General features: G+C 49.8%; 1 long non-coding RNA gene across 1 annotated transcript; it reads right to left on the reverse strand.

The window, feature by feature from the left end:
* Positions 1–19,505: 19,505 nt before the first annotated feature.
* Positions 19,506–26,129, reverse strand: LOC115294927. Its single transcript, XR_003910221.1, has 3 exons — positions 25,961–26,129; positions 24,984–25,073; positions 19,506–19,843 (listed from the first exon to the last, which is right to left on the reverse strand). It is a non-coding gene; the product is annotated as an uncharacterized LOC115294927 (long non-coding RNA).
* Between the last annotated feature and the right edge of the window lie 281 nt (positions 26,130–26,410).

The following is a 26,410-nucleotide window of genomic DNA, read 5'->3' on the forward strand; positions in this document are numbered from 1 at the left end:
GGGCCAAGGGACCTTGGGCAGCTCATTTAACCTCTCTCAAGATTTCAGCACCTTGTCTGTGAGTGAGAAGGTTGGGGCACCTGGTTGGCTCAGTCGGTAAAGCGTCTGACTGCAGTTCAGGTCGTGATCTCACAATCTGTGGGTTCGAACCCCGTGTCAGGCTCTGTGCTGACAGCTCAGAGCCTGGAGCCTGCTTCAGATTCTGTGTCTCCTTCTCTCTCTGACCCTCCCCCTCTCATGCTCTGTTTCTCTCTGTCGCAATAAAAATAAATAAATAAGTAAATAAAATGAGAAGGTTGGACCCAGATGGACTGAGGTCTCATCTTTTGAGAAGTTGGGGAGGATGATTTTTTTTTAATTGTGATAAAATACATGTACCATACAGTTTACCCATTCAAAGTGTACAAATCAGGGGTTTTAGTATATTTTAGTGAATTGTGTGATGTCACCACAGTCAATTTGAGGACATTTTCATTCCCTCAGTAAAAACCCCTGCACCCTCTGACCTCCTCAGTCTCCCCTGCCCTAAGCAACCCCTCATTTACTTTCTGTTCTGTAGAGTTCCCTGTTGTGGACATTCCATCAAAATGGAATCATATAGCCTGTGGCTTTTTGTGTCTGGCTTCTTTCACTTAGCATAACGTTTTCTAGGTTTATCCATGTCGCAGCAGGTGTCAGCAGATAGGGATATTATTACATAACATTCCATTGTGTTCTGCATTTTATCCATTTATCAGCCAATGGATGACTGGGTCCTTTCTCCCCTTTGGCTACTGTGAATAGTACTTTTGTGACAATCACGTGCAAGCTTTTGTGTGAGCATATGTCTTCAGTTCTCTTGGGTATACACCTGGAGCTAGAACTCTTGGGTCTGTGTTTGACTTTTTGGGGAATTGTCAAGCTGTTTGCCAGAGTGGCTGCACCATTTTATATTCCTGGCCACAACGTACAAGGGTTCTAATTTCCTCACGTTCTTTTGTTTTTCTTTAAGCTTATTTATTTTGAGGCGGGGGTGGGGTGGGGGGAGAGCGAGAATGCACATGCAGGAGTGGGGGAAGGGGGGCACCTGGGTGGCTCAGGCAGTTAAGCGTCGGCTTCGTCTCAGGTCATGATCTCACAGTTTGTGGCTTCAAGCCTGGTGTTGGGCTCTGTGCTGACAGCTCAGAGCCTGGAGCCCGCTTCAGATTCTGTATCTCCCGCTCTCTCTGCCCCTCCCCTGCTTGCACTGTCTCTTTCTGTCTCTCAAAAAAAAAAAAAAAAGGGAATGGGGGAAGGGCAGAGAGAGAGAGAGAGGGATCTAAGCAGGCTCCACCCTGACAGTGCAGAGCTTGAATTGGGGCTCAAATTCACGAATCGTGAGATCACGACCTGAGCCTAAAAGGGTGGGTAGTAACCACCCTTTGGAGCCACGCAGGCACCCCAAGTATTCACTATTAAGTTTTTTATGTACATATGTTTGTTTATATACATTAACTAATATAGGGGCACCTTACTGGCTCAGTCGGTAGAGCATATAACTCTTGATCTCAGAGTCGTGAGTTCGAGTTCCAAGTTGGATATAGAGTTTACTTTGAAAAATCATCGATCAGTCAATCAATGAATGGATGCCTGGCTCTTTCAGTGAGTGGAGCATGAGACTCTTGATGTTGGGGTTATAGGTTTGAGCCCGCCCCATGCTGGGTGTAGAGATTACTGAAAAATAAAAAATTTAATTCATAACAAAATGAATTTTATATTTAAAAAATAATATATGATTCTGGCAGTTTATTTCCCCTTATCAATATATCATGGGAAATGTTTCCATTTCTACCACAGAGATAAAGCTTATTCTTCTGAGACTTTCATCACATTGCATTGTGTGGATTTCCATAACTTATTTAAGCAGCCCCTTCTAATGGACTTTAGTTTGCTTATAGTGTTTTTACTATTTTGAGTAAGTTTGCAATGAATATGCTACCTTTGCTGCTTTTGTAACTCTATCCAGGATAAATTCATAACATTGATAATTTTAATATCTGCAGTATTATCTGGTGATCCTCTAAAGAGGTATGATTTACAATTGCTCTGAATAGTGTCTCGCCAACACTTGCCAAGACTGGGCTTTAGCAACTTTTTTTTAAATGTTATTTATTTTTGAGAGAGAGAGAGAGAGACAGACAGACAGACAGACAGAGTGTAAGAGGGGAAGGGGCAGAGAGAGAGGGAGACACAGAATCTGAAGCAGGCCCCAGGCTCTGAGCTGTCAGCACAGAACCTGATGTGGGACTTGAACTCACCAACTGTGAGATCATGACCTGACCCAAAGTTGGATGCTTAACTGACTGAGCCATCCAGGCGCCCCTTTTAGCAACTTTTTTTAGAGGCAAGAAAGTTGGTGATGATCTATCAGGGACAAATAGTGTCTTGTTTTCACTTAGATTCCTTTATTCTCAGGGAAGTTAGATATTACCTATTATTTTTAAAAAGATTTTATTTTCAAATAATCTCTGCACCCAACCTGGGGCTGGAACCCACAACCCAGAGATGCAGAGTCGCATACTCCACCAACTGATCCAGCCAGATGCCCCTGTATTTCATGGTTTTACAGTTCATTTATGCTCTATTCTTGTCCAGTTTTTCTATACGGTTATCTCTTCTCTCTTTAGAAAAGCTTTTAGTACTTTAAGGAAAGTATCCTGGTGCTTTTGTGCTTTCACTGTATGTATGAAAATGTTTGATCCGTCAGGTTTAATGTGAGTGTTAGGAGCAAGGCCAGGCCCCAGCTTGACTTCCTTGCAGCTGGCTAAGCCATTGTCCTGCTGTCATTTACTGAAGTCTTTATTGAGCCCTGCATTCATTTAAAATACCCAAAAATAAATAAACCTAAAAATTTCCAGGAGTGCTTGGGTGGTTCAGCTGGTTAAGTGTCCAACTTCAGCTCAGGTCATGATCTCATGGTCTGTGAGTTGGAGCCCCACGCCAGGCTCTGCTGCCAGCTCAGAGCCTGGAGCCTGCTTCGGATTCTGTGTCTCCCTCTCTCTCTGCCCCTCCCACTGGCACTCTGTCTCTCTCTCAAAAATAAATAAACATGAAAAAATAAAATCCCTCTGTGGTGGCGCCTGGGGGGCTCAGTGAGTCGAGCATCCCCACCCTTGGTTTTGGCGCCGTTCATGATCTCACAGTTTTGTGGGTTCAAGCCCCAAGTCTGTCTCTGCACTGGCACAGAGCAGAGCCTGCTTGGGATTCTCTCTCCTTCCCTCTCTCTCTGCCCTTCCCTGGCTTGCGCGGTCTCTATCTCTCTCAAAATAAATAAGTAAACTTAAAAAAGTAAAATGCTTCTGTCCTACTTTGGATGCTTATGCGTATTTGGGCAGTAGAAACCTGCTTTCATGGCTATAGCGTTTGTTAGTTGGTTTTTGAACTATTCTTTAGCTCAGTTTACTAGTTTAAGCCGAGCCTAGGGAGAGGCAGGATACCTGCAGAGAGGAAAGATGTGAGAGTCCAGCAGGCCCGGATTGGAATCCCAGCCCCTATGGCTGAGCAGCTTTTTACCCCTGGGCAAAGCGTTGAACTTTCCCGTGCTTCTGTGCTTCTGTGCTTCTGTTTTTTTGGATGTTCAGATCAGATGAGGGTTACTGCGATAGTACCAGGAAAAGCCCTCAGGCTGCTGTTCCACTTCTGCGGGCTGGGGCCGCAATGAGGGGTGAGGGATCTGCCAGCTGAGCCGAGGCCTGGAGGCCAGCTCCCCACCCCCACCCCCAATCCTCCAGGTACTCGGAGTCCATTAGATCAGCGCCTGCGTCGCTGGCTCCTGCAGTCTCCTCTTCAGAGGGAAGGCCGTCCCTGTAGATCAGAAGGGCGGCCAAGTGGGTGGCTGGGTTGGGGACAGAGTGTGGACATTTGGCTTGGGACGTCCGCACATGTACCGGTGGGTCTCTTAACATAAGAACTAGGAGGTGTGGGTGGGACTAGAAGGGGGGGGGGTCAAAGGCTCCATATATACTGTTGCCCCGAACCACTCCAATGTGAGAGGTAGGCCTGCTTCGCTTCTTCTTCCTCTCCCTTTTTAAAAAATTTTTATTTTTTGAGAGAGAATCCTAAGAAGCTCCACACTTAGTGTGGAACCTGCCACAGGGCTCGATCCCATGAGCCTGGGATCATGACCTGAGCTGAAATCAAGAGTTGGGCGCTCAAGCTCAATGGACAGAGCCACCCAGGTGCCCCTCTCCCTTCTCTCTTGATGATAGATTGCCAGCAGGGGTGGGGGCTGGGGGAGCAGCGGGGACTGGGATGTACTCATTTGTTCAACCAGCAGAGCCGGGGAACTGACTGGGTGTATCCATTTCCTAGGGCTGCCCTAGTGAAATACCACACACTGGGCCGCCGAAAACAGCACAAATTTATGGTCTCACAATTCTAGAGATTAGAAATCCGAAATCAAAGTACCAACGGGGGCATGTTTTCTCCGAAGGCTTCAGGGCAACATCTGTTGTGTGCTTTTCCCTGAGCTTCTGGAATGGTCCCAGGTCCCCACTGTTCCTCGGCTTGAAGACATGTCACTCTGCCTCCGTCCCCACGCGGCTTTCTTTCTATGCACCTGTCTTGACGTGGTATTTTCTTCTTCTTTTCTTTAAAAATTTTTATGTTCGTTTTATTTTAGAGAGAGATAGGCAGAGAGAGGGAGACAGAATTCGAAGCTGTCAGCACAGAGCCCGACGTGAGGCTCGAACTCATGAACCATGAGATCGTGGCCTGAGCTGAAGTCGGTGCTCAACTGACTGAGCCCCCTGGCACCCCAATATTTTCTTCTTATGATAAAACCACCAGTCTTTGGATCAGGAACCCCTAATGACCTGATCTTAACTTGACTGCATGTGCAAAGACTCTGTTTCTAAATGAAATCATGTGCACAAGTACCAAGGGTTAAGACCTTAATAGATCTTTTGGGGGGACACAGCTCACCTCAGCACTGGGGGCTTGCACTGAAGGTCCGTGTGCACCCGAGGGATCAGGTGAGGCTGAGACAGCCCGGGGGGCCATCTGGCTGGGTAGTCATGGGACTGCAGGGCTGAGCCTGGAGGGGCTCCTGTCGCTAGGCAGCTCCTGGTGCAGGGCTTCAGGACCGACTCTCCCACTTTCCCAGCCAGTGACCTGGGGCAGGCAGGGGCATGGGACTGTGATTTCTGGCGAGGATATAATTAGAAGGCAGGTCTGGACTTTGGGAAACCAAAGGGACCCTAGGGACTGCCTCATGCAGACATTTCGCAGATGGGAGGCCAAGGCTCTTCCACAAGCCCCTCTGTGTCCTGGCTGGTGCTTGTGCAGAGGTGGGCCACCCTGGGCTATGGGCTGTGGCTCCCACTGGTGGTGGGGAGGGGCGGCTGCTGAGTCCCCATCAGCCCGTCAGCCCCTGAGCCCTACTCAGAGCCTGAAGCAGGTTCTCTTCCGGGCCACGGACTCCATCCAGTCTGAAGTGTGCTTTTCACTTGGGGCGCTTGGGTGGCTCAGTCGTTTGAGCACCCAACTTTGGCTCATGTTGAGATCTCATGGTGGTTAAGGCTGAGCCCCACGTCGGGCTCGCTGCTGTCAGCTCAGAGCCAGCTTCAGTCTTCTGTCCGTCTCTCTCTATGCCCCTCCCCGATTTGCACACTCTCTCTCAAAGATAAATAAATCTTAGGGGGGAAAATGTGCTTTTTCCAGACGGGTATTTTGGTCTGGAGCTGTTTGGAGGAAGAGATGGGGTGGAGAGAGGGGGTGTCGCCCTGTTTCCGTTCTGACTCTCACTTCCACCCTCCTGGTGCCTGTGGGTGTCATGCAGGGCCGCTGTCCCCTGGGGTCCCCCCCAGCCTCTGCCTGGCTGCATTTCTCACCGTGTGCTTCATCTGTTGGTCTTGCGTGCTCTCAAAATTTCTCAACTGCAGGGGACTCTTCTTTCTCTTTCACCCTCCTGTTTTGGTCAAGCTTGATGGGGTGTTACACGGTGTGTGTGTGTGTGTGTGTGTGTGTGTACCAAAGCTGCCCCCTATGCATGGCTCCGTGCTGCCTCCCACTGTTTCACAGGATTCACAAGCTTCGTGGGCACATTTTCTGTTCCTGTGCCCCTTTTCCATGGCCTCCTGGAATCAACAAACCTGCCTGACCTCATGCCATGTTCCTTAAATAGCTCCTCCCCAGGCAGCACAATGCTGGGCTCCAGTTTACCTATAGCCAGGGAAGAGGGGGCCAGTGTGGGCACCGCTGGGCTGGAAGCCTGAGCAGCTGGAGTTTTTGCAGCCGGCAGGGTCAGCACAGTTGACACACCGTCTGGAGTAGAGGGAACACTGAGGAGGTTTCGTACTGGACTTCCCATTCATTCCAGAAACATGTCCTGAGCACCCGGAGCATGCCACACTCTGTGCCAGGCATGGCGGGAGCATGGTGAACTACAGGGGAAAGTCCTGCCCGCCCCCAGGGGGTCCTGTTAGCTGGGAGAAGATGGAGCAGGGAGAACCTGCTTCCCACTGCTGATTGCGATTGCGGGATCCATGGGGGAGGGGCGTTGGCCTCGCTTGGAGGAGAGGAGGGGCGAGGGCAGGGCTGAGGATGCTAGGTGGCAGGACCCACCAGGACAGCCACCCTCAGCGTCTGTGGCAGCCCTGCTCCTTGTTGGGGATCCCCTGTGTACAGAAAGCCCCCGAGGGGCAGAGACTGTCAGTGAATCTCTATACCTGGCGAGGAGTCAGTGCTCAGAAAACACTGAAGCAAATGAACTTTATGGAGTTTTGTTTAGGTCTTGAGCTTACTGGGGGGCACTTCAGGGGTTTAAATTGGAGCGTAAGTGCGCCCTGCTGGCTCAGGGAAAAGAGCATGCAACTCGTGATCTCAGGGTTATGAGTTCAAGCCCTGTGTGGAGTGTAGAAATGACTAAAGATGAATAAATAAATAAATAAATAGGGGCACATGGCTGGCTCAGTTGGAAGAACATGGGACTCTTGATCTTGGGGTTGTGAGTTTGAGCCCCGTGCTAGGTATAGAGATTACAAAGAACTGCCATAAAAATACTTAGAAACAAACAAATAAATAAACTTTTAAAAGAAAGAAAAGAAAAAATAAGAGGCGCCTGGGTAGCTCAGTCTGTTAAGTATCTGACTTCAGCTCAGGTCCTGATCTCACAGTTGGTGAGTTTGAGCGTCAGGCTCTGCTGTCAGCATGGAGCCTGCTTCAGATCCTCTGTCCCTCTCTCTCTCTGCCCCTCCCCTGCTCATTCTCTCTCTCTTTCAAAAATAAATAAACATTAAAAATAAATAAATAAAATTGGGGAGTTGGCTGGTTAGTTTTATGCATTTGGACGATCATTCAGCTACTTCGGGAAAAGAGGGGAGTGGGCGGTGGAGCCTGGGGAAGGGGAAAGAAGGATGAGGGCAGCGTGGGACCCACTTCAGAGGCCCAGTTGACCCATGAGAGGAGCCCGGGGTGGTGGTCACCAAGAGGTCTGAGCTCAGGGAATGGGTGCGAGCAACATGTAGGAGGGAAGCAGGATTTTGAGACTGGAGGTGGGGGTGGGGAAGAAGGCAGGTGGAATGGGCAGAATTTTTAAAATGGGTCCCCAGAGAGGCCCTGCCCTAATTCCCAGAATCTGTGGGTCCACTGGGCTGTCACTCCTGTGAGTCTGTTATTTGGCACCATCCGCCATTCTGGATTATCAAGGCTGGCCCAGTGTAACTGACTAACTGACGAGTCCTTGAAAGCAGAGTGATTTCTTGACTGCCACCAGCCGGGCCATCCAAGAGATTAGAAACGGGCCGCGAAGATGGGAGCCACGTGCAAGGACTGAAGAGCAGCCGCAAGGAGCCTGGAGTGACCCCAGGCAACAGGAAGGGGGACCCCAGTGCCGCGGGTTCCCGCAGGGAACTGAGTCCTGCCAACAACAGGTGTGAGCTTGGAAGAGGACCTCCCCCCACCCAGCTCTTGGTGAGATCACAGCGGGTGGAGACGTTGATTCAGCCTCCTTGTAAAGCGCTGAGCAGAGAAGCCCACTGCGCCATCCTGGGAGAACTCTGACCCATGAGAGAAGAAATGGACGGTGTTTTCATGCACGAGGTGGTCCTGTGTTGCAACAGCAACAGAAAAGGAACACGCAGTGCGCCTGGATGGCTCTGGGTTAAGCGTCCGACTTTGGCTCAGGTCATGATCTCACAGCTCCTGAGTTCGAGCCCTGCATCAAGCTCTGTGCTGACAGCTCAGAGCGTGGAGCCTGCTTCGGATTCTGTGTCTCCCTCTCTCTCTGCTTCTCCCGCCTCTCAAAAATAAATAAACATTTTTAAAAAATGAACACAAACACGCCAAGGTTTTGGACACATTCACTGAATTGAAAACAGAGGTGGAAGCAGAGAAAGAGGCCTTGTCAGATTGTTGAGAGGATCAAGAAAGTAAAAGGAAGTATTTTTTTAAAGTTTATTTATTCTGAGAGAGGGAGAGAGGGAGCACATGGGAGCAGGGGAGGAGCAGAGAGAGAGAGAGAGAAGGAGAGAGAGAACCTCAAGCAGGCTCCACACTGATGTTGCAGAGCCCAACACAGGGCTCGAACCCACAAACTGTGAGATACGACCTGAGCCCAGATCAAGAGTCTGACACTCACCTGACTGAGCTAGCCGGGAGCCCCTTAGCAAGGATTTCTAGTCCTGGGTAACGTTGGACACTGGTCTTGGCGGGAACTGCAGAGAGACCTAGGTCCCGATGCAGGTGGAGACCTGCGAGTTGTTTCAGAAGGACCTCTGCCTCCGGTGCCTGTGTGGTTTGTGATTCTCTCTCCTCTCTCTACCCTTCCTGCAGGCTCTCCCACAAAATAAACTTTAAAAAAATGACCTCTGCCTCATCACACTGAGCCTGGCCCCTAGTTGTCGATTCCCTGAGGAATAATGGGATGGAGAAAGCAGGTGACACTGTCATTGCCCAAGCCCTGCTGCTGGGGTGTGCCGAGTGGGCGGGGTGTGCCGAGTGGGCGGGGCCTCGCCACCGACCACCTCCCCTTGGCGCGTGGGTCCCTGGTTTCTTTGCCTTTGGACCCCGCAGGGAGGTCATGGTTTGTCTCCTAGAATGTGGCGCCAGAGCGCTGTTAGGACCCATCTATTACCCTTCCTCCTGCAACAGAGCGGGACGGGGTGGGGGGCTCTGGGAGGCAGGCGAACGCACAGCAAAACAGGGGCCGTTAACTTCCAGCTGGGGATAGAGAGAGGCAGGATCTGGGGAGCAGCCGGGGGTCCCCTTCCTGGTCCCAGGCTCCTCCTTCAAGCCACGCTGCTTGGCTTTTGTCTGTTTTATCTAACTGGTCTACCCCTGAGAAGGAGGAATGTGTTCTCTTTCTTCATGAGGGACAGAGGTGAGACCGGCCAGGCTGGAGTAGAGCCGAGCGGCTAGGGGATGGGAGGGGGTGGGTCGAGGGTGTCACTCTTCGGAGATCTTGAGTGTTGGAGTTCACTTAGTTTACTTCAGGGGTCAGCAAATGCTTTCTGTTAGGGACCAGATAGTAAATGTTTTAGCCTTGGTGGGCTATACAATCTCTGTTGCAGTTTTCATTAACTTATAAAAACAGGCAGTGGGCTGGATTTGGCCGGAGACATAGTTCACTGTAGTTTGCTGATGTGCGTGATGGCGGTGACTTTCTCACTCCGTGCTGGCATCTTTACCGCTATCTGGAGCCTAACTCCAGCAGTGTGGAAGGTCTTGGCTATCTAAATTGCTTGCTGGCAACACAGAGCCCTTAGGAGATTTTTAAAAATTAGCAGTAAGGGCGCCTCAGTGGCTCAGTCGATTAAGCGTCCAACTCTTAATTTTGGTTCAGGTCATGATTTCACTGTTTTTGAGTTCCAGCCCATGTTGGAGAGCAGAGCCTGCTTGGGATTCTGTGTCTCCCTTTCTCTCTGCCCCTCCCTTGCTCGCTTTCTCTCTCTCAAAAATAAAGAAATACACTTAAAAAACTAAGCAATGGAATTCTTTTTTAATAAAAAATTTTTTTTAATACGTAACGGGTGCCTGGGTGGCTCAGTCCCATAAATGGCCGACTTTGGCTGAGGTCATGATCTCATGGCTTATGAGTTCGAGCCCTGCATTGGGCTCTGCACTGCAGAGCCTGCTTGGGATTCTCTCTTTCCATCTCCTCTCTCTCACCAAAATTATATGGTGAAAAACGGTCCCTCCCATTTTTGTTTCAGTTGCCTGTTTTCCTAACCAGAAGTAATCAATGAGAGGCATTCCCTACATTGTCTTCTATAGACAGTCTCCATCTCCATTCTGTCTACCTTACCTTCCTATCCACCTATTTATCCACAAATACTGGTTTTTCCTCTTTCTACAGAAAGACCATGCACAGCATTTTTTACATCTTTCTTTTTTTTTAATTAAAGTTTATTTGTTTTGAAAGAGAGAGAAGGAGAGAGAGCTAGAGAGAGAGAGAGAGCACGCAATCAGGGCAAGAGCAGAGAGGGAAAGAGAATTCTGAGCAGGCTCTGCACTTTCAGCAGAGAGCCCGACACGGCACTCGAACTCATGAACCATGAGATCGTGCCCTGAGCGGAAACTAAGAGTTGGACGCTTAATTGCCTAAGTCACCCAGGCACCCCCTATCTTGCTTTTGGTTTTTTTTTTAAATGTTTATTTATTTTTGAGAGAGAGTACGTGGGTGAGGGGGGAAGAGGAGACACAGGGAGACACAGAATGTGAAGCAGGTGCCAGGCTCTAAGCTGTCAGCACAGAGTCCAATGTGGGGCTCAAACTCATGAACTGTGAGAGCATGATCTGAGCCAAAGTCAGACGCCTAGCCGACTGAGCCACCCAGTGCCCCAATATCTTGCTTTTTTTCAATAGGAGATTGTTCCTATGAAACTGTGGTTGTTTCTATTAGGATAGATAGCCTTAAATTAGTTTATCTCATGTCTGGGGGAGGTTGGACATCTTCATGATCTTGAATCTTCTTATTCAGGAACACAATAGGTCTTTTCATTTCCTCACATGTTTTGTGTGTTTAGCATTTACTATTTTCTTTATCTTTATCTTGAATATAAAGTGTATTCCTAGGTGTTTTATGTCCTTTCTTCCTTTATCTTCTGATTATTGATGGCCTACATAAAAGCCACCTTACTGAATTCTCTTATTGTTTAATCAGAATAATGTTTTAGCTAATCCTCTGGGTTTTCCATGTGTATGTAGTCACGTGACCTGCAAATGGTGATGATTTTACCTGTACCTTTTCCTATTTTACACCTCAAATTTCTTTTTCTTGTCCAAATGCATTGTTGTTCCTCCAGAGAAAGTTAAAGAATAAATGGAAAAAGGGATTGTTTCTTATTTTAATCAAATTGCTTCAGGAAGATGACATTTCAGTTGTTTTCATAAGCGTTTATCTTACTCTGTTTCGTGATGAATGCTGTTATAGAAATAGATGTTGAAATTTATCAAATACCTTGTTCATTTATACAATAAAACCTTGAATTGTGAATGGCTTGTTTTGCAAGTGTTCCACAAGACAAGCTAACATTTCTAAAGAATTTTAACTTGATAAATGAGCAATGTCTTGCAATATGAGTAGTACGTGATGCCAAATGTCACGTGATCACAGTTGAGCCAATGGTTCTTCTCTCTCACTGTGGGATTGTGGATGATGGTCTCCCATGCTCGGATGCTTGGTCTCAAGCTATGGTGTTTGGCAGACATAAGTGATTTTTCAGAACGCTGGAAGGTGCCCACAACTGGTACTACTGTATTTTTTTCCTCTTCAAAGCACTTAGGGACAATCCTTTGCTTCTCCCTACAAGAGTAAGCTTAGGAATGCTTTGCTCCATTCTAGGTCAGGCTGCCTGCAGATAGAGACCTTTTCCTCTGCTGCCTTATTGTGAGTTACATTAAATGCAGTAAATGACAAGAGTTTGTTAATACAGTGCTGTAGTGAACATCCGTGTGAGTAAACAGTATGGCCCCCAGGCAGAAAAATGTTGAAGTGAAAGGCAGTAAGGAGGTGATTACTGTGGAAGTTGAAAAGAAAATCATTGATAAGTACGAACAAAGTATGCAAGTGGCTGAAATTGAAAGATTCTATAAGAAGTCTACACCAACCATGTGCATAATATAAAAGAAGAAAGAAGAAGTAAGGGAGCTAGTAGCAACAGAGAGTAGTGATTCTGTGAGTGATAGTGAAAGTCTTTCTGCGCAATAACCCTGCTCTCTCTGGTCTCCCTCACACAAGCCACGAAAGTTTTCAAAGGTAAATGCAGGTTCCTTTGTTTCTTTTTCTTTATATTTTATATCTTCTTTATTATTTTGTATTCTTTTACATTACTGCAGTTATTTTTATATGAATATTTTTGGGTTGTGGAATGAATCATCTGAGTTTCCATTATTTCTTATGGGGAAATTCACTTTGAGATACAAGTGCTTTGGATTGCAAGCATGTTTCCAGAACAAAAAAACCACCTGGGTGGCTCAGCCGTTTGGGTGTCCGACTTCAGCTCAGGTCATGATCTCATGGTTCGTGATTTGAGCCCCACATCAGGCTCTGTGCTGACAGCTGGGAGCCTGGAGCCTGCTTCGGATTCTGTCTCTCTCTCTGTCTCTGCTCCTCCCCTACTCATGTTCTATCTCTGTCTCTTAAAAATGAATAAACATTAAAACAAATTTAAAAAAAGAAAACCATGGTTTTATTTTAGTGATAAGACTATTTTTCCCTTCATTTTTTCTATTAATATTACCACTATATTCATGGAATTCTTAATATTAGATTGGGGTTTTTTACTGTTTACTTATTTTGGAAAGACAGAGCATGAATGGGGAGTGGGGAAAAAGAGAGGGAAACAGAGGATCAGAAGCAGGCTCGACACTAGCAGCAGAGAGCCTGATGTGGGGCTCGAACCCACAAACTGCAAGATCATAACCTGAGCCGAAGTTGGGCCCTCAACCAACTAAGCCACCCAGGCTCCCACAATGGAGTTCCTTATATTAAGCCATCCTTGCCTTTCTGGAATAAGTCTTGCTTGGTTATTAGGGGTGCCTGGCTGGGTCAGTCGGTGGAGTATGCAACTCTTGATCTGGAGATTGTGAGTTCAAACCCCAAATTGGGTGTAGAAATTCCTTAAAAAATTATTTTAAAGACTTAAAATTATTAATGTGCTGTTGGATTGTTTTTTGCTTATACTTACTAGCATTCTTGCATCAATATTCATAACTGAACTCAATCTGTGGTTTTCTTGTATTGGGCATGTCAAGGCTAATGCCTGACATGACTTCCAAGCAGAGGTGTGGAGGTGGCCACAGGACCTAGGATCTGTGCATCTGGAGCTCGTGAGAAAGTGCCAGACTGGGGAGATAGATTGGTGAGTCTCTTACATATAGGCAATATCTTATGCTAAAACATGGATGAATCTTGAAAACATGCTAAATGAAAGAAGTCAGACACAAAAAGCCACATATTATGTGATTTCATTCATAAAAAATGTCCAGGGGCACCTGGGTGGCTCAGTTGGTTAAGCGTCTGACTTCAGCTCAGATCATGATCTCGGATTTGTGGGTTCGAGCCCCGCATTGGGCTCTGTGCTGACAGCTCAGAGCCTGGAGCCTGCTTCGGACTCTGTGTCTCCCTGTCTCTCTGCCCCTCCTCTGCTCAGGCTCTGTTTGTCTTTCTCTCCCAAAAAATAAATAATAAAATATTTAAAAATTATAAAAAATATCCAGAATATGACAGAGAGCAGATTAGTGTCTGCAGGGGCTGAGGGGGGTAGGTAGGAATGACTACTAATGGGTAAGGGGTTTCTTTTTAGGTGAGGAGAATGTTCTAAGCTTAGATTGTGGTGACCAGTGTCCAACTCAGCGAATATACTAAAACCATTGAATACGCCTTTTGACCAGGTGGATTTTATGACATGTCAATTATATGTCGATTAGAAAGTGGGGAAAGGAAAAAGAAACTGAGAATTGGCCGGAAGGTACAAGGAAAATTTGGTGGATTGGCACGAGGAAAGCTCTCCCGTCCTGGGTCAGGGGTCACACTCTCAGTGCGAGGCCAGTTCTCACATTTTTGGCAAAATGGAGGAACGTTAACTGGGGACAAAAGTATTTGTTGGCAACAAGATATCGTTCATCATTGCTGGAAATGGTTTGACTCAGCAGCCGAAGGGAGGATCCGTTGTAGAAGGAACGCTTCCCCAGGAGGAAAAGATTTATTGTCAGGACACGACAGGAAAATCGGTGGGCCAGGCGCAACGGCCTAGACTGGCCCAACATAAATAGGTGAACAGGCCGACCTTGGCCGCGAGGAGATGACTGGAGCTAGTCCTGGTAAGGCAGAAGCCCGCCAAAGGACCGGCCCAGGTCTGCGAGGGTGTGTCTGGAGGAGGCAGGACCGAGATGCCGGTGTGGGGATTGATGAGGAGCCACGGGGAAGGTAGGACATGGTCCTAGAAATCTGGTCCTGGCCCACGTCGCACTAAGCCAGTTGGAAGTACCTGTTGGGACCCAGAGTAGAGTGGGGGCTGGTCCAGGCTGGAGGTCGCCTCCCGGGGAGGCACCTGAGCCGTGCGTGCGCATGCCCAGATCACGCAATGGGCGTGTCGGAAGTGTGCGGGCCGAGCGGGGGGGGGGGGGGGGGGGGGGGGGGGGGGGGGGGGGGGGGGGGGGGGGGGGGGGGGTGCGCTCACGGGGCTACGGGTGTCCCGTGGCAGGGAACTGGCCTTGGTGAGGAAGGTGGGCCGCTATTTCAAGCAGCTGGAGGACTGCACTGCAGGAGTGATCCAGAAGCCACCGAGGTGGGGCTCCGGCCAGCAGAGGCGGAGATGGATGAGGATGCCAGGAGCAGGCGACAGGTGGGGTGTCACCTGCGGGAGGGACTGAGTCAGGTGAGGAGGGCTCGGTGGGCAGGCGTGGCAGGCAGAGGAATGAGGCTGGGAACTCGAGACCCACCAGCTCTATGGCCCGCCCTCGGTTTTCACTCTCTTTACACCCATTTGCATGCTGGCCCCATTTTCAAATGAAAACTGAGGCCCCAGGGGGAAATGACTTGTTTTGACTCCCAGAGTTGGGACGCTGGGTGGGAGACGGGATATGAGCCAAATCTGGCCCTCAGAGGATGCTAGAGAGCCCTCCTCTATTGGAGTTTAAGGGGCAGGTGAATGTTCGAGAACAGAGCTGGGCAAATATTACCTGTACAGGATCAGATAGTAAATACTGTATTTGCCGCCTTGTGGGCCAAGAGGCATGCTATTGTGTAGGTGAGTACATAGGAATAAGAGGTGAAACAGGTGTGTCTGGCTCAGTCTGTAGAGCATGTGACTCTTGATCTCGGGATGGTGAGTTCTAGCCCCACGTTGGGCATAGAGATTAGTTAAAAAAGGAAAAAAAAGGGATGAAATGTAGCTTCACTTTTTATTGACAGAATCAAATACTTTACTTACAGACACTAACTTTGAAATTCATAGAATTTATGTGTCATGAAGTAGTATTATTTTTCTTTTCCAATCATTTAAAAATGTAAAAGCCATTTTCTCTTCAGGTGTCATATAAATTAGGCAGCAGGACAGATTTGGGGTGTAGGCCGCAGTGTGCCCACCCTTGTCTAGATCTGTGCTGTCCACACTGAGCACTTAAAACGTATCTAGTCTGGGAACTTAAGACCATGGGGGAAAGGAAGGCGGAAAAATAGCTACAAACAGGGGGAGGGAGGCAAAACATAAGAGACTCTTAAATACAGAGACCAAACTGAGGGTTGGTGTGGGTGGGCGAGAGTGGCACTTGTGGGGATGAGCGCTGGGTGTTGTATGGAAGTGATGAATCACGGGAATCTACCCCCAAATGTTAGCCAATTGGACAATAAATTATATTTTTAAAAAAAGAAAGAAAAAAAGTATCTAGTTTGAATTGAGTTATGCTAAACTGGATTTCAAAGACAGTCCAAGGGGAAAAAAAAGAAAAAAGTTTCAATAATATTATTTTAAGTCTATTTATTTATTTTGAGAGAGAGAGAGAGAAAGAGAGAGAGAGAGAGAGAGAGAGAGAGAGAGAATGAATCCCAAGCAGGTTCTGCATTGTCAGCACAGAGCCTGACCTGACTCCGGGCTCCAACTCACAAACTCTGAGATCATGATCTGAGCTGAAATCAAGAATCAGATGCTCAATTGACTGAGCCGCACAGGCACCCCTCAGTAATTTTATAATGTTGATTACATGTTGAAATGATAATATTTTGAATAGATTGGTGGTCTAAATAAAGTATATTCAAATTAATTTAAACTATTTCTTTTGCCCTTTTTTCTAATTCTCCAGTAGTCTTTTTTAAATTTAAATTTTAATTAATTAATTTTTAAAGTGTATTTATTCACTTTGAGAGAGGGAAAGAGAGAGAGGAGGAGGGGCAGAGAGAGAGGGAGAGAGAATCCCAAGCAGGCTCCACACTGTCAGTGCAGAGCCCCATGTGGGGCTAAATCCCATGAACTGGGAGACTATGACCTGAGCAGAAACAAAGAGCCAGAGGCCCGACCGACTGAGCCACCCAGGTGTCCCAATTTATCTATTTTTTTATTATTAAAAAAGTAATGTTTATTTTCTAGACAGGCACATGTGTGCTCACACACACACACACACACACACACACACACACACAGTGTGAGTGAGGGAGGGGCAGAGAGAGAGGGAGACACAGAATCTGAAGCAGCTCCAGGATCCAAGCTGTCAGCACAGAGCCTGGCACGGGGCTGGAACCCACGAACCACGAGATCATGACCTGAGCCACCCAGCTGCCCCTCATAGTTTTTTAATGTGACTGTTGGAAAATGTTCAGTTATACCTATGGTTGCATTTATGGCCTACATCTTATTTCCGTTCTACAGCACTGCTGGGCCGTAGGCTTGGGGACATGAAGGCCCCTCCATTCTGCTGAGGGAGGTGGGAGGGGGTGTGGCCTGGCCTTCAGGAGTGGAGGGTTGGGCCGTGTGGGGACATGGGATTTCATTACGGAGAGGCGGAAGCGCAAGGTGAGGAGGGTACATCAGACCAAGGAGGCTTGTGCAGGACTCGGGTTGAGGTGAGGGGGTTTCAGCCAGTAGCAGGCTTGAGCTGTTTGCGGGGGCAGCCAGGAGGGTCTGTGGGGCAAGGTGGTGGCAAGAAGGAAAAGGCCGCCAAGCAGTTGGCCAAGTGACCGTGGGACGAGGACCCTGTGCTGAGGAGCAACCATCTCTCGACCCCTCTGCACGCTATGACCTTGTCTTCCGTCTGGAGCCAAGACCAGGGCCCCTACAACGTGGGACAGAGTGGTTTGTCCCGTCAATTGGCCAAATGTGGAACTGGAAATCAAGATATAGCATTCACACCAAGGATGCTGGAGCCTTGCCCTCCCTCCTCCCCACCATCCTCGCTGCCCCTGCCCAGCTGGTGCAGACCTGCCTGCTCCAGCCTTGTGGTGGGGACAGATGTGGCTGCCAGGGCTGTGGTCCACGCCCAGGAGCAGAGGCTTTGCCTTGCCCTCTGCTGTGGGGGGAAAGGGAGGTGGGAGGTGCCAAGAAGTGGGTTCCCGCCTGTGGCTTCCTGTTTCTGGGTGAAGGAGAGAGGTGGGGCTTCTGTGTCCTTGTCTGCGCGCCCCCCTCACCCCCCCAGGGTGTGGGAGGATGAAAACCTCGTCTCGTCCCAGCTGCCGGTGCCTCAGAGCAAGCGCCAGGTGCCAAGAGGACACTGTCCAGAGAGAGGCCTGGGTTCCAGGCCTGGTGCCACCGGACACGTCACCCCCTCCCACACTCCACTCCTAGACTGAATGTTTGTGCCTCCCCCCAAGTTCACATGTCGAAATCCTAACCCCCAGTGTGATGGATTTGGAAGCGGGGCCCATGGGGCGGAGCCTTCCACTATGTGAGGACACGAGAGGACGGCCATCTGTGAGCCAGGAAGTGGGGGCCGCCACCAGGCACTGACTCTGCCAGCGCCTCGATCTTGGACTTCCTAGCCTCCGGAACCATGAGGAATAAATTCCTGTTGTTCTCAAGCAGCCCAGTCCACGGTGTTTTTTGTTTTAGCAGCTCAAACGGACTGAGACGCTTTCCTTTTCTGCTCTTTAGTTTTCTACTCTATCAGTGAGGTGCTTGGACTTGGCCTTTGAGATGGATCCTCTCTTGATCCTTTGCCAGCCCATGTGATGAATTTGGCCTGGGCCGTTAGCTGCAGGTGGCTCCAGGAAGCCAGGGGGCTGCCACCTGTGCTGGGGTGGCTTTCTCCATATTTGCCATCGCCTTCCCTGCCAGACCCAGCTTTCAAGGCCGCCCCCCCCTCCCCCAATCCAGGTAGTTCTGGTCCACCCTCCAGCCTCACTGCCTGGAGTCAGGGTCGTGACTGCACACGGATACAAAGTTCCGCCCCCCTCACCCTCTTTGGTGTCTCATCGCCACCATCACTGACTTCCTGTTTCCTGTGGATAAACGGATCCTTTGTTGCTGCTGGTAAAGCCCCTGCCCCATGGCACGGTCTCAGCTCCCTGCCATCATGTGAGGCTACCTGCAGTCTTTGAACACCATGCCTTCTCAAGCCCTGAGCCTTTGCTGAGTGGGTCTCTCTGCCTTCACCCACCTCTTCCCCGCGCCCCCTTCTCTGCCTGGAAAACCCCCATTCAGTGTTGACAGTCCTGCCCGCCATCTGCTCCTCTGGGAAGCCTGGTCCTTCCCACCCACCTCTCTGACTTACAGGAGGGACCTGTCCCTCCCACAGGTCCTACCCTCCTGTGCCTCCCCAGCATAGCATTCACCTCTCCACACGTGGCAAGGAGACTCTGATCCCGAAGCAGGGACAGGGCCAGGGGTGCCTTCTCCTGGTGGAGGCCAGCTTGTTACCCAGGACAGGTGCTCGGGGACGTCCTCTGAAAAGCTGATTGACTGAAGGAAAGCTTTCCTCTCCCTTCATTGCCATTAACACTCAGTTGTTGAAGAGCCCGTCCTGCAGGCCGGGCCCCCAGTCTGTCCTTGCCTGCCTTATGCCAGTAGCTGAGCTCAACTCTCAGTGTTCCCTGCGGCACAGCAGGACGGCATGACAGAGTTCTAGCCAGTGCAGTGGGAGCAGTGGTGACGCAAGCTGCTTCCAGGCCCGGACCATGCGCTGCTGTCCTTCCCGCCTGCCTCCTGCGGGCCGCGTGCACCTGAGAAGGCGAGAGGGGATGGTGGCGCCCCAAGTGAAGGGGCCTGTGGCCTTAGATGCCACGTGGAGGAGAGCTACTTCTCTGGCCTGAAGGCCAACCCAGGACTGTTCATCCATAAGAAACACTCTTCCAGAGGCAGCTGGTGGCTCAGTTGGTTAGGCAACCGACTTCTGGCTCAGGTCATGATCCCGTGAATTGTGAGTTCAAGCCCTGCATCAAGCTCTGTTCTGGCAGCTCAGAGCCTGGAGCCTGCTTCGGATTCTGTGTCTCCCCCTCTCTCTGCCCCTCCCTGCTCACACTCTGTCTGTCTGTCTCTCTCTCAAAAATTAATAAACATTAAAAAAATTTTTAAGGAAAAACAGAAACATGTTCTACGCTGTTTAGATCTGTTGGGTGGTATGGTGTGGTTTGTGCTGATTGCTTCTCCTGCAGCACAAACCTGAGAGCAGTTGGCAGGGTAATGAAGGCATGTTGGGGTCTAGATGGCAGATCGGAGAGGAGGAGGTGAGGGGAAGAGGGGCATCAGGGCTGACCCACCCATGTTCCCGGCTGGCGCAGGTCTAGACAGGAGAGGGATTCTCCGCAGCCAAGAACAGCGCCAAGGGTCCTGGCTCAGGGGAATGTCGCGTGTTCAGTTTCGGACATGCTGAGACTTGAGGTGCCTTGGTGACTGTTCAGTAGGGATGCTGAGGGAGACGTACACTCAGGAAACAGGTCTGTGCTGAGCATCGTGGGCTGTTGATGGCAGCAGAAGTCCGGGTGTTAATAAATCAGTGACCAGGTAAGTTGTTGCGTAACCAGAGCTGAGGCTCAAGGCAGGCGCAGAGAGAGACGGGGACAGAGGATCTGAAACAGGCTCGGCAATGACAACAGAGAGCCCCGACTCGGGGCTCGAATTCATGAACTGTGAGATCACGACCTGAGCCGGAGACAGACACTTGACCAACTGAACCACCCAGGTGCCCCAGCATTTCCCAGTTTTGTTTCCAGTTTCTCCCGCCTGGTTTGCAGCATTGGTCCTAAACCTGACCCTGTTCTGATGCCCGGTGCCCAGAAAGCTTCATAAAAGTGAGAGTCTAGTCCTGGGGGCCTGGGAATCTGGTTTCCAAGCTTTTCAGGGGGTCGTGACTTGAAACCAGGCTGGGCCTCTCTTCAGTGCCATATTCCCTGTAGGCAGTCCCCGGGCACCTCCTGAGGATACTGGGTGAACCACCCAGGCTATTGAGGCCCGATTCCAGAAGGGTGGCCCAGGCATTTCTGATTGGCCTCTGGGGGCCAAGGCTGCCTTTGAAGACTCAAGCGGGTCGGGGTGACTGTTGTAGGAATGTGTCCCTGGGGAGGAGGGTGGTCCGGCCTGCTGGCAGAGCTTCTCCAGATCCTCCAAGTCTGTTTAAAGGATTTGACCTGAGAGAAAGTAGGGGAACTCAGCAGGTGAAGGAGTTGTCCCCTAGATCTATTGTTCATTTTTTCTTTTTTAAAATTAAAAAACATTTTTTTCAGTTTATTTTGAGAGAGAGAGAAGGCGCGAGCAGATAGAGGAAGGGCGGGCGGCGGGGGTGGTGCGGAGAGAGAATCCCAAGCATGCCCCACACTGTCAGGGCAGAGCCTGATGTGGGGCTTGAACTCACTAACACCTGAGCCACCCAGGCACCCCAATCATCCCTGTTTTAAAGATGAAGAAGCCAGGCTTCATGGAGGCCTAGGTAGGGACTGGATGCTTTTAGTTGATGAAAATGGTTTTTAGAGGGCCCAGGAATAAGATGTTAGCTGGTGCGGGCTGGGGTCAGCAGGAGAGCTCCTGCTAGGGGGCAGCGAGTCTCCACTCAGGCTGATTGTGGACGTGTGCGACTGTGGCCTGGTGTGACTTCAACTGTTTTCCGAAAGTAACTACGGATGTGACATCTCGTAGAAATAATCATACGTCGTAAATGTTGGCAATTTCGGAATTTGTCCACAGCCAGCAAGCATGCTAGAAGAGTCAGATTCAGCCCGCAAAGAACCAGTTTCCAATCCCAGGCTAAGAGATCGTTCATTCATTCTGCAGGTGCCCTATTTGGGGTGCCCACTGGCGGTGTCGGGGTGAAGGAGACAGACCTGGTGCAGGATATATTGAGCTCACTGTCAATAGGGTGTGGTCCGTGCCGTGCTCTGAGAGGGGCCTTACCTTGGGGCATGACAGAGCACTTCCTGGAGGAAGTGGAAGCCTCGTGGATGTATCAGTCAGCTAGAGCTGTTGAAGTCCAAAGTCAAGGTGCTGGCAGGGCGGTGCTCCCTCTGAAGGCCCTAGGAGAGAATCTGTTGCATGCCTCCCTCCAAGCTACTGATGTGAACAGCACTCGGTGTTCCTTGGTGCTTTGCACTGAATGTTTCTTCCCCAACCCTGCCTCCCCCATTCACATGTTAAAGCCCAATCCCACTGCTGCAGCGACGGTATTTGGAGGTGGGGTCTTTGAGAGGCCACTCGGTTTAGTGGTGGTCGTGAGGGTAGGGCACCCATGATGGGGTTAGTGCTCTCATAAGAGGAGACACAGAGGGCCTCTTTGCCCCTGACATGTGAAAACACGAGAAGAGAGCCTTCTGCAAATTAGGAAGCAGGTCCTCCCCAAACACCGGAACCAGCAGCGCCTTGATCGCGGGGCTCCAGAACTGTGATACTTACACTCGCTTACCCAGCCTGTGGCATTTTGTTATAAGAGCCCGAGCTGACCAAGACACCAGGTTTGCAGACCCATCACTCCGACCTCTGCCTCTGTCTTCACGTGATGTTTTCCTCCTGTCTCTCTGTCTCTGTGTGTCTCCTCTTCTCATAAGGCACCAGTCACGCTGGATGAAGGTCCCACCCTACGCCAGTTTGACCTCATCTTAACTTGATTGCATCTGCAGAGACCCCGTTTCCAAATCGGGTCACAAGCAGCATTGAACTTATCTTTTTTGTGGGGGGATACAGTTCAATCTGCAACAGATATGTAGAGTAGGCAGGTGAGATTTGGGGAAAAGTACTCCCGGTAGAGGGAACAGCAGGTGCAAAGGCACCTTCAGAAGCAGAAAGATGCAGGTGAGTTTCAGGAAATTACTCCGCGAAGCCAGAGTGGAGAGTGGCCATGAGGGACTGCCGGCGTGGCCCTTGCCAGGCCTCACGGGTTGCGTGGAATGGGCAGGGTTGGTTAGGGTGCAGTCAGAGATGAACGCCCGAATCTCAGCGGCTCAACAGGGTACAGTGTGATTTCTCGCTCACATCAAGTCTGCCCTAGGTTAGCAGCTTTTCTCCGTCATGTGACTGTGCTATGCAGAATGCGTGGACTCCAGGGGAAGCGAGGTCTGGGGGAGGTCCTTGGTCTCACCTGCCCAGGCTTAGAAGTGACCCGTCTACTCACAGACCACTCAGCCAGGGAGACTGGTGCTGGTAGCCAGCACTGATTTCCGAGATTTCCCACTCTCTCTCTCTTTCATCCAAATTTGGAGTCAGGACTTCATCAGGGCGGAGTCAGGGCACTGGGAAGCCCAGCCAGGATTCTGGATGCAGAGTGAAGATCCAACTTGCATTTTAGAAAGTTTCCTGCAGGGGCGCCTGGGTGGCTTAGTCAGTTGAGTGTCCAGTTTCGGCTCAGGTCATGATCTCACTGTTCATGGGTTCAAGCTCCGCATCGGGCTCTGTGCTGATAGCTCAGGATGTGGAGCGTGCTTCAGATTCTGTGTCTCCCACTCTCTCCACCCCTCTCCTACTCACACTTTGTCTCTCTCTCAAAATAAATAAAACATTAAAAAAAAAGAAAAGAAAGTTGCCTTCAGCTGGAGCAGGACTCAGCCCTGCAGCAGGGGGGCCGCTCATGGAGCTGTGTCGTGTGGACTGGCCACATCGGCCACAACACACTTGCAACTAATTCCTGCAACTACTACCTTGCAGGCTCTGCCAGGAAAAACGGGGGGAGGGTGGGGCAGGAAAGAGAATGTGAGAAAAATTAAGTCATGTACAGTCAACTCTTGAACAACATGGGTTAAACAGTGAGGGTCAACTTATATGTGGCTTTTTTTTTGATATAGTACAGTATTGTGAATATAATCTCTTCCTTATGACTTTCCTAATAATGTTTGTCTTTTTAGTAGCTCACTTTATTATAAGGATATCATATGTAATACACACAACATACAAAATATGTGTTAATTGGGGGCACCTAGGTGGCTCAGTGGGTTAAGCAGTTGACTCTTGATTTCCACTCAGGTCATGATCTCAGAGCTGGTGAGTTCGAGCCCCATGCTGGGCTCTGTGCTGACAGTGTGGAGGCTGCTTGACATTCTCTTTCCCTCTCTCTCTGCCCCTCCCTTGCTTGCGCTCTGTCTCTCTCTCTCTCTCAAAATAAAATAAACTTTGAAAAAAAGTATATGAGTTAATTAGACATAGGGTAGGTAAGGCTCTGGTAAACAGTAGGCCGAGAGGAGTTCAGGAGGAGGAGGTTTTGGGGCAGTCAAAAGTTGTATGCAGATTTTTGACTGTGGCGGGGGTCGGCACCCCTCACCCCTGCACTGTTAAAGGATCAACGGAAATTTTAAAAACCTCCAAAATGCATTTTGTGCCTGTTCTCTCCGTTCTAGATGAGTTATTGTATATATTCCTACACACACATTGCCGGACAGCCTGAACCCCCAACGCCAGGAGGCTATGCTCTATAAGCCTATTAAGGAAATTTCAGGGGGTAACCAGGCTCCTTGCCGATTTGAGAAACTCATTGTCAAAAGATGTCCTCTGCTCAGAGCCTGTAACTGGGACCCAAAAACAAGAGTGGGATCCTTGTGTCAAAGGGACTTCCTGTTGCTTCCAAAGAGCCAGGTGCCCTGTCTTGGTCAGAAACACCCTTGGAGGCAACCTGAAAGTATTCTGTGCTGGGACCAACCCCCTTTTGTCTGCAGTTCTTTAGAGTATATAAATTCTAAGTCATTGCTTCATTCAAGCCTCAAAAAATTTTCATATGATAGGAGGCCTAATTTGTCTTATTTTTTAATTTTTTGTTTTTACTTAAAAAAGTTTATTTATTTTGAGAGAGCGAGCGAGCGACCAAGCACTGGGGAAGGGCAGAGAGGGAGAGAGAGAATCCCAAGCAGGCTCCACTTTGTCAGTACAGAGCCTAACATGGGGCTTGAACTCACAAACTGTGAGATGATGACCTGAGCCGAAAACAAGAGTCAGATGCTTAACTGACTGAGCCGTCCAGGTGCCCCAGTGGCTACAATTTCAGATGTGATTTCATGTGTTTTCGTGTGTAAATTATGAATACCCTCACACAAAAATTATTATGGAAGCTCCAATAAAGTAATGTTGGAGTAAGCATTTTGCAAACTGTGAAGCACTGTCCACATGTTGTCATCTTCAGACGTGACATGTCATGGAAAGTGTTTCTTAAGTTGTGCTAAAGGAATCCACATGGACAGGAGCAGGAGAGCAAGGGACCGAATGCCCTCATCAGTAGTTATGTCCTGTGGTTGCTCTTAGGTATTTGAATTTGAACTTAATTGCCTGTGTTATCCTCACTGTTGGGGCCACTGTGTCTGTCATCGCCTGTGGGCCACATCCCCGACCCTTATTTCTGTGGGTGGGCATGGGCTGCGGTGGAGGTGGGGTGGGATGTTTATTAAGGACTTTCTGCCAGCCTTACTATCAGATTTCAGTGACATGACCACAGTTTTATGGAGATATATGAATTCCAGTTGTGGAATGTAGCCAGAAAGTGAAGCAGTCATCTGGGCTTTGGGGTGACCCAGAGGGTATTTGCTCATCTGGTGATGGGGGCTGGTTGGTTGATACCTTGGGGGAATCCAGTGCCATGTGGCCAAATCATCAGATGTTCTAAAGTCTGTTATTTTTTCACAATGGGAAACTCACATTTTTCATTCTCAGTGCATCTCCATTGGCTGGCTGGATAAAGGAGTGAGCTTTGGGCCACAGCTCAGCTCTGGGTTTCCATTTTCTCACCTGTAAATATGTGACGGTATATCACCTTCCAGAGGGTTGTTAGCAGACCAGATAAGAAAACAGAACCCCCAGCCCTCCACTGTGGGCCTGGCTACAGGAACTCAGGGGGAATTGTCAGCTACTTGGGTCCTGTTGATACTTGGTAATCCCAGGCTTCAGAGGCTGTAATCCTGGCCCGGTCACTCAGATGATGAAAAGGAATCACAGGATAATGCAGGCCTTTCAAGCTTGGTGGTCAAGGATATAAAATTAAGGGGGTTTGTATATTCAAAAAAGAGAACCCTCTCTCCTGGCCTCGAACTTCGTGATTTCAAGAAAGTGGTATATTTCTCTTAAAAAGAAATTTCAGGGGAACCTGAGGCTCAGTTGGTGGAGCATCTGACTCTGGATCTCGGCTAAGGTCATGATCACAGGGTTTTGAATTCAAGCCTGGCTCCGGGCTCTGCGCTGACAGCGCGAAGCCTGCTTGGGATTCTCTCTCCCTCTCTCTGTCCCTGCTTGTTCTCTCTCACTCTCAAAATAGACACACTTAAAAATTTTCAGCAGAAATAAATGAACTAATCTAAGTGAAAATTTTAACTCAAGGTATAAAAAACGACGTTAATCGTCTAGGTGCTGCCAGAAGACACAGACTGGGGAAGACCAAGGTCCCAACGTTTCTCCCGCCACATCCTGCCCGAGCACCACTGACACCCTACGGCCGGCTGGCTCCACCCCCTGTCCGCTTCTCGCCACTAGGGGAAGAGGCAGACAGGGCGGGAGCACGGGGCTGTGAGGGCACTAAGGTCAAGGGGGAGGGCGAGTTGCGTCCCAATCCCTAAGGGCCCTTGCAGCAGGCCTTCGGGGAACCCCGGGAGCCTGAGTTCTGCCACTTCCAGCCAAGCGACCTTGGTTGACGAGACTTCCTAGAGCCCAGTTTCCTCTTTTGGGAAAATAAGAGTGGCCGAAGCTACCAGTGCTAGGATGGGGCGCACTGGGGCGCGAGACTGCAGCCTCACAGAGAGAAGGAGGCCGTCTCGGGCCCCTCGGCCGCTGGGCTCGGGCTGCCGGCCGCTCGGGACAAGATCGCGGTCTCACTCGATCGCGACAGCCCTCCGCAGGGCCCTGGCTCGCGCGGGTTCTAAAATGAGGACGAAAGCCCGCCCGGATTTAGCGTGCGTGCGTCGCTGAAGCCAATGGGACGCCGGCGCGGAGTTGAGTGACGGGCGGGCGCAGCCAATGAACACGCGCCTTGTTGCGAGGTGGGCCCGGCCCCGGCATTATAAAGAGCGCCACGAGTCGGCATTGTCAGGCGGCGGCACCGCGCGGGCCCGAGCGATCCTTGTCGGTCGGTGGGC

Source organism: Suricata suricatta, chromosome 6, assembly GCF_006229205.1.
Source record: "Suricata suricatta isolate VVHF042 chromosome 6, meerkat_22Aug2017_6uvM2_HiC, whole genome shotgun sequence".
Taxonomy (NCBI): Eukaryota; Metazoa; Chordata; class Mammalia; order Carnivora; family Herpestidae; genus Suricata; species Suricata suricatta.